We start from the raw sequence: 20,322 nt of genomic DNA on the forward strand, positions 1-20,322 counted from the left end.
AGAAAGCATAAATAGGTTTTTTCTGCTTTACTATAATGCAGGACATGAGGAAAACAAGTAATTGAATATTGTAATTCAATGAGTAAATTTAAATTGCTGTAACCTGCCTAAATAGTTTATAGGCTAATACATGACAATATGCATGTGCTGGTAAAGGGACAGGTCTCGTTTTATGGATTTTAGAGAACACTACAGACCCATGTAAACTATAAAGATAAACATTTGCTCACAAACTCTCACCCCTTAAAAATTGTTTAAATAAAAATGCATTAATTAGACGCGTATATGGTGAGAGACACAAAGTTAACTGTGCTCACTGTGTAGACATGGGACAAAAAGTAAATCTGTGGTAAATATTCCTATATTCCCTCTTAAATGAGAGGGATGGCACGCACGGGGTGTAAGTCCAAAGGGATTTGTTTCCTTTAAAAGCTGTATAACAAATAATGTCTTAACTGACTGTATACCAGGTCTTGACAAATCGGTTTAAAAATTAGGAGCCAGTAAGAAGCCAAGAGTAAAATTCTAGGAGCCAGTGGCTCCCAGGCTCCTGGGTTTGTTGAGCCCTGCTGTATACTATAGATAAAGAATCATGGAGAGTCTGTTAAAGGGACACTCAATCAAAATTAAGCTTTCGTTATTCAGATAGAGCATGCCATTTTAAACAACTTTCCAATTTACTTCCATTAACAAAATGTGCACATTATTTTTATATTTAAACTTTTAGAGTCACCAGCTCCTACTGAGCATGTGCAAGAATAAGTGTGTATGCAATTGTGATTGGCTGATGGCTGTCACATGGTACGTGTATGCATTTGTTATTGGCTGATGGCTGTCACATGGTAAAGGGGGAGTGGAAAAAGACATAACTTTTAAAATTGTCAGAAAAAAAAAATCTACTACTCATTTGAAATTCAGACTAAGTGCTATTGCATTGTATTCTTATCATGCATTTGTTGATTATGCAAATCTACTGTGTTGACTGGTACTTTAAGGTTTTGGTTTTTTTTTGGGGGGGGGGGGGGATTTGATGGCCCTTTAAATAAGATGGTGCAACTAAGAGGATAAAGGGACATTGTACACTAGATTTTTCTTTGCATAAATGTTTTGTAGATTATACATTTATATAGCCAATCTAGGAGTGTTTTTGTATCGATGTATAGTTTTTTTATTTTAACTAATATTGTGCTGCTTTTCAGACTCCTAACCAAGCCCCAAGTATCAGATGTATACTGATGTCTACATATTTCTCCTGTTTGTGTAATCCGTCTTTTCATTTTTAGGGAAGGGGTGGGTTGAGTGTCTGGCCTTCCAGCTTTCTCAGCCCCTTCCACTGAGTGTCCCAGGCTAACCATCAACAGAGCTAAAATTGAGATCCATATAGTAATTAAAATCAGTCAGAAAGTATAGATGTACAAAAAAGGGTTATGTTAGAGGCAGAATCGCATCCTTAAAGGGACATTGTACACTAGATTTTTCTTTGCATAAGTTTTGTAGATGATCCATTTATATAGCCCATCTGAAAGTGTTTTTTATAAAAATGTATAGTTTTGCTTATTTTTTAAGAACATCTTGCTGATTTTCAGACTCCTATCCAAGCCCCACAGTGCCAGATGTATACATGTGTTTACAGACCCCCCTGCAGGCTCCTGTTTATGCTGTCTTTTCATATGCAGGGAAAGGGGGGGGGGGAGAGTGTCTGCTCTTTTTGTTTACCCAGCCCCTTTCAGTGGGTGTCCCAGACTACCTTATTAACAGTGCTAAACTGAGAGCTTCTAAGTAAGTTTTTAAAAGGTTTTATACCGGATTTTGAGATCAGTATCTGTGAATATTCTTCTTTATAGTAATGTCTTTTACATGCAGTTATATGACAATTGGTGTACACTGTCCCTTTAAACTTACAAATTTACATAAAAAATGTAAATATATACAAAAACAAAATGTGTAGATATAAATTAAAGGCACTAATGAAATAAAAGCAAAGAGTTAAATTAATAAGTTTAATATCATAGAATATACAGCGGCCAAAAATAACATTCCCTGTCCAAGGCAACCTGCCAGAAATAACATCTGGATCTGCTGGCCTGCTAATTTCCTTGAGTTGTCATGATGTCAATAAGATGTTTAGCCTCTTTTGAGGACTGAGATGTACTATACAATCAAGTAGATTTGTTTCAGAAACACACTTTAATCACACAGTATTGTTGTTAATATACCTAATTGAATTAAAAGACTGATACAAACTGTAACTGCAATGTTAAACACAGTATAGCAACCAGTCAGTTCTGATTAAACCTGGCAATAATGGGATACGTGTTATTACTGAAATGCTATTCTAAACAAAAGTTAAAGGGAAAAACAAAATTTATGCTTACCTGATAAACTCCTTTCTTTCATGGTGGTGAGAGTTTACGAGCCATTAATCCTGGAATTCAACTACTGGCCACCAGGGAGCCATTAATCCTGGAATTCAACTCCTGGCCACTAGGAGGAGGCAAAGATTCCCAAACTCTTAATCCCCAAGTACTTAATCCCTCCTACCTCTCTCGTATGTTAGTTGTATGTACAAGAAAGGAGAAGTAGAAATGTTGGAAAGGACAACAAAGGGAATTTGAGGTGCAAACTAAAACTGAGGACATAAAAAATCTAAGTAAATGTAATGAAAAATTGGTGGGTTTTGTGGAATCTCCCCACGATTAAACCCACCATTAATCCTGGGAACTAATACCCAAGATGTGGAATCCATGAGTAATTTGGACGGGACAATTGAAAGGTAGGCACCTAATTAAAAGACATTGCTGCCTAAAGGACTTTTTTTTTTACTAAAAGTCGCTTCTAAAAAAGCAAAAACATCAAAGTGGCAGAAATTAGTAAAGGTATGTAAAAAAAAGATTATGTTGCTGACTTGCAAATTTGTACAACAGAAGCCCCATTTTTGAAGCTAGACCAAAGGAGAGCTTGACCTGAAAGGCAAATCTTAAAAACATGACAGTGAATATGGATACGAAAGTAAGAAACTTAAAATCTATCATGGACATAAACTAAACCATGGGGAGAATAGTCTGAATTGTTTCCATCATGGAAGAAGGAACCCTGAGAACTTGTTTTAAGATTTTAAATCTAGAGTTTCTGGTCTGATGCACTTTAAAGGAAGAGATTTGCATTACATGGTCCTCTGATTTGGAAACATTCTGTAACTCAGGAAAACTAGGTTCAGAACCCAAATATCCCAAACAGACTGGGACCAGGTGTATTGAAAAGGGCAAAATCATCCCCCTACCAAAAGATAATCTGTATTGAGGGATTGCACCTTCATGCCAATTTGGAAGGTGTTTTTGTTTAGTTTTTTTTTTTTAGTTTTTTTTTTAACTATTTGGACTTTTGCTCTCTGATTGACAAAAGGAACAAAATGGCTAACTGTTCTATTCTTTGCCATATATCTTTTGTCCTGGCGAAGAAAGACTACATTTCCTTCAATTACTGTATAACTGATGGCATCTAGATCAGGGCCAAACAAAACCTTCCCTTAAAAAAGGGAGAGATAAAAGTGTAGGATTGGCAGCCACGTTAGATGGCCATGATGTCAAGCATAAGGTCCTTCTGGTAATAGCTAAAGACATACTTTAGCATTAATCAAGATTATATCCTCAATAACTTTTAGCAGATCATATAATATTCAACCTATGTTAAAAATCATCCTCAACAGAATCATGTGATAAAACCACAGATAGATTGACACAACACAGGGAAGCAGTAGCAGCAACACAAGCGATAGAGATCGCTGGTTTGAACAGTAACCTGCTTGCTGAAATCTTTTAATGAAATAGTAGAGAATACAGCTAAAGTTGAGATATCCTCCTTCACATTAGGAATAGTTTCCCAAAGTTCTGTACTAAAATCTGGTAAAGGAAATCTCTCAAATTTGGAAGCTGGATTATAGGGAATACTTGTCTTGGACTATTTCTTAGTAAATATTCCTGTAATAGCTTCAGGGACAAAAAAAACATAACTTCTGGAATCTAAGCAGAAGGCTTGAAAATCAATTTCAGGTGCTTGACAGACTTATCCTTCTGAGGTTTAGAGTCCTGTACACCTAGGGGCCCATTTATCAAAGGGCTTGCGGACCTGATCCGACACTGCGGATCAGGTCCGCAAGACCTCGCTAAATGCGGAGAGCAATACGCTCTCCACATTTAACATTGCACCAGCAGCTCACAAGAGCTGCTGGTGCAACGCCGCCCCCTGCTGACTCGCGGCCAATCGGCCGCCAGCAGGGAGCTGTCAATCAACCCGATCGTATTCGATCGGGTTGATTTCCGGCGGTTCCTGTCCGCCTGCTCAGAGCAGGCGGACAGGGTTATGAAGCAGCGGTCTTTAGATCGCTGCTTCATAACTTGTGTTTCTGGCGAGTCTGAAGACTCGCCAGAAACACGGCCCTTCAAGCTCCATACGGAGCTTGATAAATGGGCCTGCTAGAGTACATAAAAGCTCTTTAGCCAAGAGTGAAGATGTTCAAACTTTAAAGGGACAGACTACACTAGAATTTTTATTGTTTTAAGAGATAGATAATCCCTTTAATAACTATTCCCTAGTTTTGCATAACCAAGACAGTTATATTAATACATTTTTTACCTCTTTGATTAACTTGTATCTAAGCTTCTGCAGACTGCCCCCTTATTTCAGTTCTTTTGACAGACTTGCATTTAGCCAATCAGTTCTTACTCATAGGTAACTTCACGTGAGTGAGCACAGTGTTATCTATATGATTCACATGAACTAAAACCCTCTAGTGGTGAAAAACTGTCAAAATGCATTCAGCATAGAGGCGTCCTTGAAGGTCTAAGAAATTAGCATATGAACCTCCTAGGTTTAGCTTTCAACTAAGAATACCAAGAGTACAAAGCAAAATTGGTGATAAAAGTAAATTGGAAAGTTGTTTACAATGGCATGCCCTATCTGAATCATGAAAGTTTATTTTGGACTAGACTGTTCCTTTAACCTGAAAGAAGAAGATTCTGCATCTTGATCAGTGACCGACTCCTGATCATCAGAAATTAACACACCCTTAAAAGATATATCTGAAGAATAAGAATCAAAAGGTGAATAGCTGATCTGATCTCTTGAGATTCAGATATGCTAAAAAAAACTGATCGTAGGCTAAGTGTCAGGTACAGTGCTTGTGCACTAACTTGGAGCGCACAAAAACTTCTTAAATTCTGGAGAAAAATCTGCAGAATTCCTCTGGACAGAACAAAGGGAGGACAGATTCCTTTGGAAGAGCAGGATGGGATTTATAAATGTGTCAAGGAACCAAACAGTAATTACAAGGATGAGCTGGAGAAATCACAGCCACAAGTTTGTAAAATACACATTGTAATGGAGTATGTATTATTAGAAGATCTACCTTCTAAAGGGACTCAAGACATGGAAGTAGGGACAGTTCCAGTATGCATCAAAATAAGGAAAATAGACAGGTACTACATTGTATTTAATATATGAGATACATAAATAATTAAGAAGACAGAAAAAGTATCAGAGTCCTACACAGTAAAAACAGACACTAATGAACAGAATAACCTACACCTGAAATATTAAAAAGGCAGAAAAACATAATTTATGCTTACCTGATAAATTTATTTATCTTGTAGTGTATCCAGTCCACGGATCATCCATTACTTGTGGGATATTCTCCTTCCCAACAGGAAGTTGCAAGAGGATCACTCACAGCAGTGATAGCGACTGGTATCAGGCTTATTAATAGAGATACATACTCTTATAAAAGTGTATTTTAAAACGTTTGCTGGCATGTTTAATCGTTTTTTACATATGTTTGGTGATAAAACTTATTGGGGCCTAGTTTTTTCCACATGGCTGGCTTGAATTTTGCCTAGAAACAGTTCCCTGAGGCTTCCCACTCTTGTAATATGAGTGGGAGGGGCCTATTTTGGCGTTTTTTTTGCACAGCAAAAATTACAGACACAGACATCCAGCTTCTTCCTGCATGATCCAGGACTTCTCTGAAGGGCTCAAAAGGCTTCAAAATACTTTCTCTTGCGGTGTATCCAGTCCACGGATTCATCCTTTCATTGTGGGATATTCTCATTCCCTACAGGAAGTGGCAAAGAGAGCACACAGCAAAGCTGTCCATATAGCTTCCCCCTTAGCTCCACCCCCCAGTCATTCGACCAAAGGTTAGGAAGAAAAAGGAGAAACCATAGGGTGCAGTGGTGACTGTAGTTTAAACAAAAAAAATTATACCCGACTTAAATGCCAGGGCGGGCCGTGGACTGGATACACAGCAAGAGAAAGTAATTTATCAGGTAAGCATAAATTCTGGTTTCTCTTGCAAGGTGTATCCAGACCACGGATTCATCCTTTACTTGTGGGATACCAATACCAAAGCTTTAGGACACGGATGAAGGGAGGGAACAAGACAGGTACCTTAAACGGAAGGCACCACTGCTTGTAAAACCTTTCTCCCAAAAATAGCCTCCGAAGAAGCAAAAGTATCGAATTTGTAAAATTTGGCAAAAGTATGCAGTGAAGACCAAGTCGCTGCCTTACAAATCTGTTCAATAGAAGCCTCATTTTTGAAAGCCCATGTGGAAGCCACTGCTCTGGTAGAATGAGCAGTAATTCTTTCAGGAGGCTGCTGGCCCGCAGTCTCATAGGCCAAATGGATGATGCTTTTCAGCCAAAAGGAAAGAGAGGTAGCAGTCGCTTTCTGACCTCTCCCTCTTACCAGAATAGATAAACAAGGAAGATGTTTGTCTGAAATCCTTAGTTGCTTGTAAATAGAACTTTAAAGCACGAACTACATCAAGATTGTGTAATAAACGTTCCTTCTTCGAAGATGGATTAGGACACAGAGAAGGAACAACTATTTCCTGGTTAATATTCTTGTTAGAAACAACCTTAGGAAGAAAACCAGGCTTGGTACGCAAAACTACCTTATCTGCGTGGAACACCAAGTAGGGTGAATCACACTGTAAGGCAGATAATTCTGAAACTCTTCGAGCAGAAGAGATAGCTACTAAAAACAAAACTTTCCAAGATAACAACTTAATATCTATGGAATGTAAAAGTTCAAACGGAACCCCTTGAAGAACTGAAAGAACTAGATTTAGACTCCATGGCGGAGCCACAGGTTTATAGACAGGCTTGATTCTGACTAAAGCCTGAGCAAACGCTTGAACGTCTGGTACCTCTGCCAGACGCTTGTGTAAAAGAATAGACAGAGCAGATATTTGTCCCTTTAAGGAACTAGCTGACAATCCTTTCTCCAATCCTTCTTGGAGAAAAGACAATATCCTGGGAATCCTAATTTTACTCCATGAGTAACCCTTGGATTCACACCAACAAAGATATTTCCGCCATATCTTATGGTAGATTTTCCTGGTGACAGGCTTTCTAGCCTGAATCAGAGAAACCACGCTTTGATAGAATTAAGCGTTCAATCTCCAAGTAGTCAGACGTAGAGAAACTAGATTTGGATGCTTGAACGGACCCTGTATTAAAAGATCCTGCCTCATTGGCAGTGTCCATGGTGGGACAGATGACATGTCCACTAGGTCTGTATACCAAGTCCTGCGTGGCCACGCAGGCGCTATTAGAATCACCAAAGCCTTCTCCTGCTAGATTCTGGGGCCAGACGAGGGAGGAGAGGAAACGGTGGAAAAACATAAGCCAGATTGAAGGACCAAGGCGCTGCTAGAGCATCTATCAATACCGCCTTGGGGTCCCGGGACCTGGACCCGTAGAGAGAAAGTTTGGCGTTCTGACGGGACGCCATCAGATCCAACTCTGGAGTGCCCCATAGACAAGTCAGCTGGGCAAATACCTCCGGGTGGAGTTCCCACTCCCCCGGGTGAAAAGTCTGATGACTTAGAAAATCCGCCTCCCAGTTGTCTACTCCTGGGATGTGAATTGCTGAGAGATGGCAGGAGTGATCCTCCGCCCACCTGATTATTTTGGTTACCTCCGTCATTGCTAGGGAATTCTTTGATTCCCCCTGATGATCGACGTAAGCTACAGTCGTGATGTTGTCCGACTGAAATCTGATAAATTTGGCCGCCGCTAGTTGAGGCCATGCCTGAAGAGCGTTGAATATCGCCCTCAGTTCCAGAATGTTTATCGGGAGAAGAGTTTCTTCCCGAGACCATAAGCCCTGAGCTTTCCGGAAGCCCCAGACCGCTCCCCAGCCTAGCAGACTGGCATCGGTTGTTACAATGATCCATTCTGGTCTGCGGAAACATATTCCCTGAGACAAGTGGTCCTGAGGCAACCACCAGAGAAGAGAATCTCTGGTCTCCTGGTTCAGTTGAATTTGAGGAGACAAATCTGCATAATCCCCATTCCACTGTTTGAGCATGCATAGTTGCAGTGGTCTGAGATGGATCCGAGCAAAAGGGACTATGTCCATTGCCGCTACCATTAGTCCAATTGTCTCCATGCACTGAGCTACAGATGGCCGAGGAATGGAATGAAGAGCTCGGCAAGTATTCAACAGCTTTAACTTTCTGACCTCCGTCAGAAATATTTTCATGTCTACCGAGTCTATCAGGGTTCCTAGGAATGGAACTCTTGTAAGAGGGGAGAGAGAACTCTTTTCTTCGTTCACTTTCCACCCATGAGACCTTAAAAAGGCCAATACGATCTCCGTGTGAGACTTGGTTCTTTGGAAAGTCGACGCTTGAATTAAGATGTCGTCTAAGTAAGGCGCCACTGCTATGCCCCGCGGTCTTAGTACCGCCAGGAGGGACCCTAGCACCTTTGTGAAAATTCTGGGAGCAGTGGCCAACCCGAAAGGAAGAGCCACAAACTGATAATGCTTGTCCAGAAAGGCGAACCTGAGAAACTGGTGATCTTTGTGGATAGGAATATGCAGGTACGCATCCTTTAGATCCACGGTAGTCATATATTGACCCTCCTGGATCATTGGTAAGATTGTCCGAATGGTCTCCATCTTGAACGATGGAACTCTGAGGAATTTGTTTAGAATTTTGAGATCCAAGATTGGTCTGAAAGTTCCTTCTTTTTTGGGAACCACAAACAGGTTTGAGTAAAACCCTAGCCCTTGTTCTGCAATTGGAACTGGGTGGATCACTCGCATTGTAAGTAGATCTTCTACACAGCGTAAAAATGCCTTTTTCTTTGTCTGGTCTGTAGACAGACGAGAAATGTGGAACCTTCCCCTCGGAGGAGAGTCCTTGAATTCTAGAAGATATCCCTGGGTAACAATCTCTAATGCCCAGGGATCGTGAACATCTCTTGCCCAGGCCTGAGCGAAGAGACAGAGTCTGCCCCCTACTAGATCCCGTCCCGGATCGGGGGCTACCCCTTCATGCTGTCTTGGTAGCAGCTGCAGGCTTTTTGGCCTGTTTACCCTTGTTCCAGCCCTGGTAAAGCTTCCATGTTGCCTTGGGCTGTGAAGAATTACCCTCTTGCTTTGCCGCTGAAGAGGCTGAAGCAGGACCGCCCCTGAAGTTACGAAAGGAACGAAAGTTAGCTTTGATTCTAGCCTTAAAGGGCTTGTCCTGGGGGAGAGCGTGGCCCTTTCCCCCTGTGATATCTGAAATAATCTCTTTCAATTCTGGGCCGAAAAGGGTCTTTCCCTTGAAAGGGATATTTAATAATTTGGATTTTGCCGACACATCGGCCGACCATGATTTGAGCCAAAATGCTCTGCGCACCATAATGGCGAAACCTGAATTTTTTGCCGCTAACTTAGCTAACTGGAAAGCGGCATCTGTGATAAAAGAATTAGCCAGCTTTAGAGCCTTAATTCTATCCATAATCTCGTCATATGAGGTCTCCGTCTGGAGCGATTCCTCCAGCGCCTCAAACCAGAAAGCCGCTGCAGTAGTTACCGGAATAATGCAAGCAATAGGTTGGAGAAGGAAACCTTGTTGAACAAAAATTTTCTTAAGCAAACCTTCTAACTTTTTATCCATAGGATCTTTAAAAGCACAACTGTCTTCAATTGGTATAGTTGTGCGCTTAGCAAGTGAAGAAACAGCCCCCTCTACCTTAGGGACCGTCTGCCACGAGTCCCGCTTGGGGTCAGTTATGGGGAACATTTTCTTAAAAATAGGGGGGGAACAAAAGGGACACCTGGTCTATCCCACTCCCTAGTAACAATATCCGCAACCCTTTTGGGGATCGGAAACGCATCAGTGTATACAGGGACCTCTAAGTACTTGTCCATTTTACACAATTTCTCTGGGACCACCATAGGGTCACAATCATCCAGAGTGGCTAATACCTCCTTGAGTAATACGCGGAGGTGTTCCAGTTTAAATTTAAACGCTAATGAATCTGACTCTGCCTGGCGAGCAATCTTTCCTGAGTCAGAAATTTCTCCCTCAGACATCAAATCCTTCACCCCCACATCGGAGTGTTGTGAGGGTACATCAGATAAGGCTACCAAAGCTTCAGACTGCTCATCATCTGTTCTTAAAACAGAGCTGTTGCGCTTTGTAGGGAAAACTGGCAGTTTGGATAGAAAGGCCGCAAGGGAATTATCCATGACTGTCGCTAGTTGTTGCAAAGTAATAGGGGCAGACGCACTAGAGGTACTAGGCATCGCTTGAGCGGGCGTAACTGGTTGTGACACATGGGGAGAGGTAGACGGACTATCCTCATTCTCCTCAGTCAGAGAATCATCTAGGGCCACACTTAAGTGCAACAATATGATCTTTAAAGTGTATAGACGTATTAGTGCAATTGGGACACATTCTGAGAGGGGGTTCCACCATGGCTTCTAAACAAATTGAACAAGGATTTTCCTTAGTGTCAGACATGTTTAACAGACTAGTAGTATACACAAGCAAGCTTGGAAAACACATTAATCAAATAAAAAACACAATTTGAAAAAAACGTTACTATGCCTTTAAGAAATAAAAAGGGCACACAATTTTACAAAACAGTGAAAAATGCACCAATCTCTTTGAAATTTTCACAGTATATACCTAAGGCTTTAATGTGATTGCACAGCAAGTTTCAGAACGATTAACCCCTTAATGCCCAAACCGGAGCAGCCTAAAGCCAACAACCGGTTATTAACTACAGCACCTTGCCACAGCTTACTGCTGTGGCCCTACCTTGCCCTTAGGGAACAGTTTTGGGGGAATAAAGCTTCTTCTAGGCCCTCAATCAGCAGCTGGACCCTCCATGTGAAGCAGCATGAAACAGCCTTTCAATTTTAACTGAGCATCTGAGGCGCGAAATTAGGCCCCTCCCTCTCCACTCCAGAGTTGTGAGGCCTACAAAAATCACTTCTAAGTGATTAAATTAATGCCATATGGATAATAACCCCAGTAAAACACTCCAAAGTGCTTAAAAAGGTGTCTCCAACGAGTATTTCTTAACTAAATAATCGATTGCCCTGCATTAGTGTCAACCAGCCTATTTAGCAATGTTATGTAAGCATTCAATTCTATAGTAAGTCTCAGAACATAGCTTACCCTCCCCACATGGGTATCTTGTCAGTCTTCTAGCATTATCTCAGTCTTGTCTAGAAATAATTGACTGAACATACCTCATTGCAGTCAAGCCTGAAAACTGTTCCACCCAACTGAAGTTTTCTGGTACTCCTCAGTCCTGTGTGGGAACAGCAGTGGATTTTAGTTACAACATGCTAAAATCATTTTCCTCTCAGCAGAATTCTTCATCACTTTTCTGCTAGAAAGTAAATAGTACAAATCGGCACTATTTAAAAATAACAAACTCTTGATTGAAGATATAAAACTACAATTCTAACACCACATTCACTTTACCCTCCCGTAGAGAGACCCTAGTGCTTAGAGCCGGCAAAGAGAATGACTGGGGGGTGGAGCTAAGGGGGAAGCTATATGGACAGCTTTGCGGTGTGCTCTCTTTGCCACTTCCTGTAGGGAATGAGAATATCCCACAAATAAAGGATGAATCTGTGGACTGGATACACCTTGCAAGAGAAATAACCCCAGCTCTATGGAAATTAGTGGGGGAAAAAAGCTAGCTTGATGAGAAGTCATTAGCGCAGCGGGAAATTCTGTAAACCCTTAGCAGACAGAATAATATTAACTGCTGCGCTGACGAGAAAAGGTAGAGCCAGATAATGTTAACCTGAAATGTGAACGCGGGTAATAGCAAGGAAAGGAAAATCTTAATTCGCACAGTAGTAATAGATGCACTGTGGAGAATAAGTAGAGATGGAGCGAGCTAACCCAAAATGTGAACAAGGATAATTTCTTAATGCACATAGCAAAGGAAACATGCATAGCATATGAGCGGGCCCTCTACAGCGCTACGTAGGAAAAATAAAAATTCAGAACTCAAAGAAAATAATTATGGAGCTCACAAAAAGTTAAACTTTTAATATACACAGTCAAAGGTATTAGGTCTTGTACATTGTGACACAAATTATTAAAAAGATCTTTTAAATCACATTTGCTTCCAAAAAATAAAAACCTCAAACAGAGCAATCCAGTCTAAACTGCTCAACTCTTCAAACACTTAGACCAAATAATAACGCCTAGTATCTGTAAAAATTAATGTACCCAGCTATGATGTACCTCTCTAAAAAGTGTACCTGCTAATAGCCTGTGGCCTATGTGAGTGCATGTAGTTGCACACTTACCTTGAGATGCACTCACTCTACTGTGCTTTGCAGCCACAAAGACAGATTTTCGTTAGTAAAGAGCCCATCCACTGCTGTGAACGTCACAGCAGAGAATTTAAGTGTGGAGCATATTGACGTACCAACAGGAGGCGTACCTGTGGCAGGTTTGTTACTAACACTTTTACTTTGAGTGATTATTCTACTAAAATCCCCCTTTCCATATCAGATCTCTGAGGGGAAAATGGACCTCACTTCGGTCTAATGACTCCTCTCAACGAAGAATCTAAAGCACCTCAAATCTTCACTTTCCTCGTGGGAAGCATAGAAAAGACAAGCGTATCAGAGAGGTGGGTGGGATTAAGTACTACTTGTGAGAACCCGCAGTTGTAGGGGAGGAGAAGGCTTGATAAATCAAGCCTTTAAAGAGAGCCAGTCACCATCTACTTTTCCCACTCTGACCATATTAGCTCAAACAAGTGAAGGGAATGATTTTTCATAGTGCAGATATAATTTAAAATATCACTAACCTAATCCCACCTAGGGGAAAGTCTACATTGCCAGGATATGGTGTTCACTAGCTTAGCCGCAATTAAAGAGATAAACCCAAAAGTAAAGGCTTACGCAGACCAAAAAACATACAGCGTAGGAGTGCAATCTCTGGGGCAAGGATAGATCAATGTGAAACATCTTTAGCTAGAACATGTATTTAAATCGAGCGCCAAAGGTTGACCTCAAGCTGGTATACAGAGACCTCCTAGCTGGTCTAGAAGAAAAATAGTTAAATGAGGGGGGTGTATACACATCTTTAGCAACAGGAGACAAGATTGCCAACATTAGGTTAAATAACGACCTGTCCAAATGTAGAGGTTGTGCTAGCAAAAGGTGACTTTCTATATAACATAGGAGCAAAGCACTAACTGAAAATTTAGATATTCTGAGGTTAAATTCCATTGTTTAAAAAATAAAGAATAGATCTCATGTCACACAATGAATAGCTTTCCTGATAGTCACTATAGCTTTCTACAACTCCAACAATGGCATATCAACATTTAATTATTAGTCCGAAATTGTTAGGGAAGCTGGCTTCCCATGAGGTCTAGCTTCTTCCATGAGAGAATAATGTACACATAAAACCTTCCTCCTTGCAGCCACTTCCGCTTCGATATGGTTTTCGGTCTAGGGGTGGTTGAGACATCCCTCAACTGTTGAGTAAGCTTTGAAGTCTAACATATTCAAAATGTAAAGATTTATGGGGAGGAACTTCTTAGACTACTTCACTCAGCTGCTTAAAACAACCCTGAAAAAGAGGTCTTCCACTGTGCGAATCACTAAATCTGCCCAAAACCTAAGATGAGTCTAGGAGACCTGAAACTGAGTGGATTTGTAAAGGATGGGAATCTATGAGAGTATTATACCAAATACGGTTTAAATGCTCAAGGCACTCAATAGCAATGGTGTTGTGGATTCCAAGCCCTCGCCGGTAATGGAGAGGGATCCAAATCAAATCCACAAGAGATATAATCTTCAGTAAGGATGTCTCAATCTTCCTGCACCTGGTTACTTCACTCAAGGTTTTCTTCCTTTTAAATGCCTGAAGAAACAGCATTTGTATATGCTGAGAAATGCATTTGTTTAATACAATTTGTACACTGGGCTCCTGTGTGGATCTACACATCTATTTGGATCGATTTGTGTTTGCTCTTAAATAGTCTGGACTTCAGGCTCCTGCCAGAGGTGAGCTTGTTGGCTCGCTCAGAATAACGGTTCTGCCTGACCTGCACTGACAGTGCATTTCAAAATGTGAGTGGTTTCTTGCATTTTTCTACTTGCAGATACCTTGTGTGATACAATAAGAGGAGCCTTTTGTTGTTTTTCTTCTTTTAGAATTGGGAAGTTGCTTAGCCTATCCTGGAGTGCAACCTTGGGATCAGAGGACCATCTCTATATATTACTTTAGAGATGTTTTGGTTATTGATGGACTTTTGCCACTAATTTATCAGCAACTTTTTATTTTATTATGTTTAGCTTTATTTTTTTTCCCCTTTGCCATCTATTTTACATATATATCATATAAAGTATCATATATTGATTTCTATTGCATGTTTTAGCGCCCCCTTACATAGGTTTCTATACCTATTTCCTCTCACTCTCCCTACCCTATGTATTTTTGTTGTATTTTACTGTATCCTGCTTGCTCTGTTTTCATTTCACACCTACCCCTATCCAGCTAACCAGCCCGCCCACCTTCCTGCTGTATTTAACGCTGCTCCCGACGCCCCAAAGGCAAGCCCGTCAGCGCCCGTCCGCACCCAACGCCACAAACTTTGGCTCCAGAAACTGCCGCCACTACGACGCCAGCACCCTCTACGCGCTCAACACCGGTAGATCGTACGCCTGCCACCACGCATCCCTGACCAACACCTTTGGACCTTTTACCTGCCGCAACTGCTCCTTCCCCTCCCTCCGGACCACAACCCAGCCAACTAACCCACCCAAAAAAAACCGCAATTACCTCAGTTGCATCCTGCTCAACACCCACAAGCACGCCCTCGAAATCTGGAACCTGCTAGACTCCACCTCTCCAGACGTCGCCTTCCTTACCAAAATCTGGCTAAACCCCACAACAGCACCGGACATCGCCACTGCAATACCCGAAGGCTACAAGATCTGCCACAAAGACCGCAGCAATCGACCTGGAGGAGGCATCGCCATCATCCACAAACGCACCATCCAAGTCGCAACCAGCTCCGACGACCACCACTCACCAGGCCTAGAACACCTACACTTCTAGATCCAGGTCAACCCCAACACCACCCTCCGCGGAACCCTCATCTACAGACCTTCCGGACCTCGTCCCGCCTTCTGCGACTCCATCACCGACCACATTGCACCACATGCCCTCGCCTCAACGGACTACATCCTCCTCAGTGACCTCAACTTCCACAACACCTCCACCCTCCTGGAAAACCTCAGAACCATCGGACTGAAGCAACTTGTAAATTACCCAACACACTCAGCCGGCCACACCCTCAACCCGATCTTCTCCTCAGGCAACCACATCTCAGTCAATAACATCACCAAACTCCTCTGGACTGACCACCACTGCATACACTTCTCCTTCAACAAACCCACCACCCACCTCCGACAGTACCACCCGCCCCGCAGAAACTGGAACAACATCACCCAAGACCAACTACACCGCACCCTAAACAAATCCTCCCCACCTACTTCAAAGATGCCAACGCCTCCGCCCACAACCTCCACCTCTGGATTACAGACTGCTCCAACATCCTAGCCCCCCTGAAAAAACTGTCCAGCCACCAAACCACCAACAAGGCCAGCTGGTTCCCCCCGGCCCTTCAGTACTCCAAACGCCACTGCAGACGATTGGAAAGAGCCTGGAGATCCAGCAAGACCCTTCTGGAGAAAGCTGCCTTTAAGGACGCAATCACCACTACCTCATAAAAACCACAAAAAAAACAGCCATCCAAGAACGAATCAACTCTAACGCACACAACAGCAAGGAGTTGTTTTCAGTCATCAAGGAATTCTCTAAACCCAACAGCGACACCACCAACTTCCCACCCTCCCAGGACCTCTGCAAAACCCTTGCTGCCCACTTCCACCGCAAGATCCTCGACATCTATGACAGTTTCACACCTCATATCTCAACCTCCACCACCCACTCCCCTACACCCCTCTCAAACTTGCCCCCCCCACACCACACACGGAATATCTGGTGCCCCCTCACCACAGAGGACACCCTCAGAATCATGAAATCCATCCACTCCGGCACACCCTCGGACCCATGCCCTCATCACATATTCAACAAAGCAAGCAACACCATCGCCTCTGAACTCTGCCGCACCATCAACTGCTCCATCAAAACCGGCACCTTCCCGAATGTCTGGAAGCACGCAGAACTGAAACCCCTGCTGAAGAAACCCTCGGCAGACCCCCACAGACCCGAATAACTACCGCCCCATCTCTCTACTCCCCTTCCCGGCCAAAGTCATAGAGAAGTCCATCAACTCGCAACTTATTGACCACATTGAGGCCAACCACACCCTGGACCACTACCAATCCGGCTTCAGAAGCAACCACAGCACCGAGACCACCCTTCTTGCCGACACAGACAACATCCGCGCCATGCTCGACCGAGGAGAAACTGCCGCCCTGATCCTCCTAGACCTCTCAGCAGCCTTTGACACTGTCTACCACAACACCCTCCGCACCCGCCTACACGACGCCGGCATACGCAGCAAAGCCCTGGAATGGATCACCTCCTTCCTCACGGGCAGGACCCAGAAAGTCAGACTCCCTCCCTTCGCCTCCAAACCCACACCAGTCAACTGTGGTGTACTGCAAGGCTCTTCGCTGAGCCCCACCCTCTTCAACATCTACATGGCCCCTCTCACAGCCATCGTTTGACGCCACAACCTCAACATCGTCTCCTACACCGATGACACCCAGTTAATCATCTCACTCACCTGAGATCCCACCACCGCCAAAAAGAATGTACACAAAGGCCTGGCAGCAGTCGCCGCCTGGAAGAATGACAACCGGCTCAAACTGAACACAGACAAAACCGAAGTCCTCCTCCTCGGACCCAATAAATCTGCATGGGATGACTTCTGGTGGCCCACATCCCTCGGTCACCCTCCAACCCCAACCGACCACGCACAAAATCTAGGCTTAATCCTGGACTCATCACTCTTTATGAACCAACAAATCAATGCCATCACCTCAACATGCTTCCACATCCTCCACCTGCTACGAAAAGTGTATCCCTACAGAAACCAGGAAAAAACAGTCACCCACGCCCTTGTCAGCAGCCGGTTGGACTACGGAAACGCACTCTATGCCAGCTCCACCATCAAACTCCAATGTATCCAGAACGCCTCAGCCAGAATTATCCTCGAAATCCCTCTCCAATGAAACATCACCGAACACCTAAGGAACCTTCACTGGCTCCACATCAACAAGAGAATCACCTTCAAGCACCTTACCCACGCATTCAAGGCCCTACACAACATCGTACCCGAATACATAAACCACAGCGTAAATTTCTACCCTCCCGCCAGACAACTACGATCGGCCGCCCAAGCACTCGCAGTCATCGCCGCATCAGCAAATCCAGAGTGGGTGAAAGATCCTTCTCCCACATAGCAGCAAAGACATGGAACACCCTCCCGCTGCACCTCAGACAATCCACCTCCCTTACAAAGTTCAGAAAGGACCTCAAAACCTGGCTCTTCGACTGAACGCCCAGCTCATCCCCCCCTCCTCCTATATGCTTTCCCTTAGCGCCTTGAGACCCTCACGGGTGATTAGTTTGCACTCTATAAGTACCCAATAGATAGATAGATGCTTAAAAAATATGTCTGCTTACTATTACGGGCATAGACGGCCATTAGAATATATAAGACATTACTTAATTTGCAAATCAGGATAATAAATACAGCTTGAGGGACTTGCTCTATAATAATCTGTTCATAGGGTACAGCTCTACTAATCAACACAAACCACCCCTCTGGCTTTTTTTTAAGAGGAGGAGTGAGTGCTCAACTATAGGGAACTGCTGACATTGAGACCTAAAATAATCTCCTTCTAGCAAGTGTGTCTTATGTAAAAACACAACATCAGGCTGTATTTACAGCAATGACCTCAGGAGTTGTAGGGTATTGAGACCATCATATTGTGTGAGAAAAATTTCAAAGACATAAATAGTCTCTTAAAACATTCTAAATGACAAAGAGCCTCTCGGTGAAGTATGAGAGAGAGAGAGAGAGAGAGAGAGAGAGAGAGAGGAAATAAAAATAAGGCCTAAAACATTAGGGGGTGGACATTATGTAAAATCACACACATTGGGTTTTAAGAGAAGCCAAGCATTGGATACCAGCACTTCAAGAGGTAGGGATATATTTATATAATGAGTAACTAAATAAAAAGGTTTCAAAGTAATCCATAAGTGCAGTTTAATGATACCTAGACCTAGAGTACACTTGAAATTTATAGTCAGGGCAGCATTATAGAAAACAGAAATAAGATAACGTACATTGCCCCAAAAGTGTGACAATCATACTTGGCAGTAGTATATTAAGCTGAGGATGTAATCAGCTATAAACACATAAACCGTACAATAGTCAAAGACCAACAAGTTAAACATTTCTAGCTGAAGAAAACAGGTGGCTTATGTGTTTATACCATATGATCATATAAAACTATCAATATGCACAATTTGTATAACTAATGGAACAGTAGAACATAAATATTAAACAGATCACTCACAAGGTTCACCAGACACAGAATCAATCTTCACGTGAGAAGCCTATTTCGGAGAAACTTTCTGATGAAAGGTCTAGGCCATGTATAGGGCACCTCAACACAGCACCTCCTCTACTCTATAGAAAGGGCTGGGTGCAGAGTGAAAGCTACCTCTTAGGCAGCCTCTGTCTTAAACAGCAAGGAAATTAATCAGGAGCTGTGGCACGTATTTGTGGTGTAGAAGAAGACTCTGCAGGGGGTTCTGGTGCAGCTATTTCCCATAAACAACCAACCCCTGAGAGACTGAGGAAATAGTATGAGTTTGAGTGTCTTGAGTGACTCAGAGTTTAACCGGGAGACCCACTTGTGCTTAACATTGGAGGCTCTTAACGCAGATGTGATTGGAGTTAAGGTCTTGATAAGCATCAAGGTGTGTCTGGAGAGATCTGGGAATAGCTGGACACTCTTAAAGGTGCTCAGAGAGAAGAGGTCTACAAAAACCTGCCTGAAAAAGTCTATTTTTAAAACTAAGTTAATGGAAGCATGCCCATACATCTCTTGGCGTATCTCAGTCTAGGTTTTCTGACTGCAAGGCACTATGAGCACTTTCTATAGGGTTCTTGTCAACTTCCGCCTTATCAAGAAGCTTCTGAATCAATGACAGTAGAAAATCACTTATGTTGCTCAGAGACACAGACTCCGGTATGCCCCAGAAACAAATGTTTCTACAGGGTTTTTACTCTAGGTCAGCAAGCTTAATCTTAAATTGGTCAATATGCCCCACTAGGTTCTGAGAATAAGACAGTAGGTTTGTGTGGTCTAAAGTTAATTCATCTAGTTTACGCATCAAGGCGTCAGTTCTTTCACCAATTGCAGCTATGTTTTGATGTATAAATAACTTAGGTCAAGGATTCAGTTTGAGCTCCTAACATTTCTTTCAATATTTCTCTGGTGATATTGTATTGAGAGGGAGAGATGCTAGAGTGACCACTGGAATTAGAGTCTGCATCGTATGAGTCCACATCGCTGTGTCTGTCGGTCAACGCTGGAGAGATCTCACAGAGAAAAATTGTTTACAGTCTTTCACAAATGCGGAAAGTTATTTTCCTCCTGGATGAATGAGGCATATATTGGGCAGGCAGAGTCAGTTGAATAACTCCCAAGAAAAAACATAATTTATGTAAGAACTTACCTGATAAATTCATTTCTTTCATATTAGCAAGAGTCCATGAGCTAGTGACGTATGGGATATACATTCCTACCAGGAGGGGCAAAGTTTCCCAAACCTTAAAATGCCTATAAATACACCCCTCACCACACCCACAATTCAGTTTAACGAATAGCCAAGAAGTGGGGTGATAAGAAAAAAGGGCGAAAGCATATAAAATAAGGAATTGGAATAATTGTGCTTTATACAAAAAAATCATAACCAACACAAAAAGGGCGGGCCTCAT

General features: G+C 42.6%; 1 protein-coding gene across 4 annotated transcripts in view; it reads right to left on the reverse strand.

Moving 5' to 3' along the window:
- Positions 1-20,322, reverse strand: part of FIP1L1 (factor interacting with PAPOLA and CPSF1) — a 259,017-nt gene that overhangs the window by 58,618 nt on the left and 180,077 nt on the right. The window lies entirely within an intron of this gene.

The sequence above is a fragment of the Bombina bombina genome, chromosome 2 (assembly GCF_027579735.1).
Source record: "Bombina bombina isolate aBomBom1 chromosome 2, aBomBom1.pri, whole genome shotgun sequence".
NCBI lineage: Eukaryota > Metazoa > Chordata > Amphibia > Anura > Bombinatoridae > Bombina > Bombina bombina.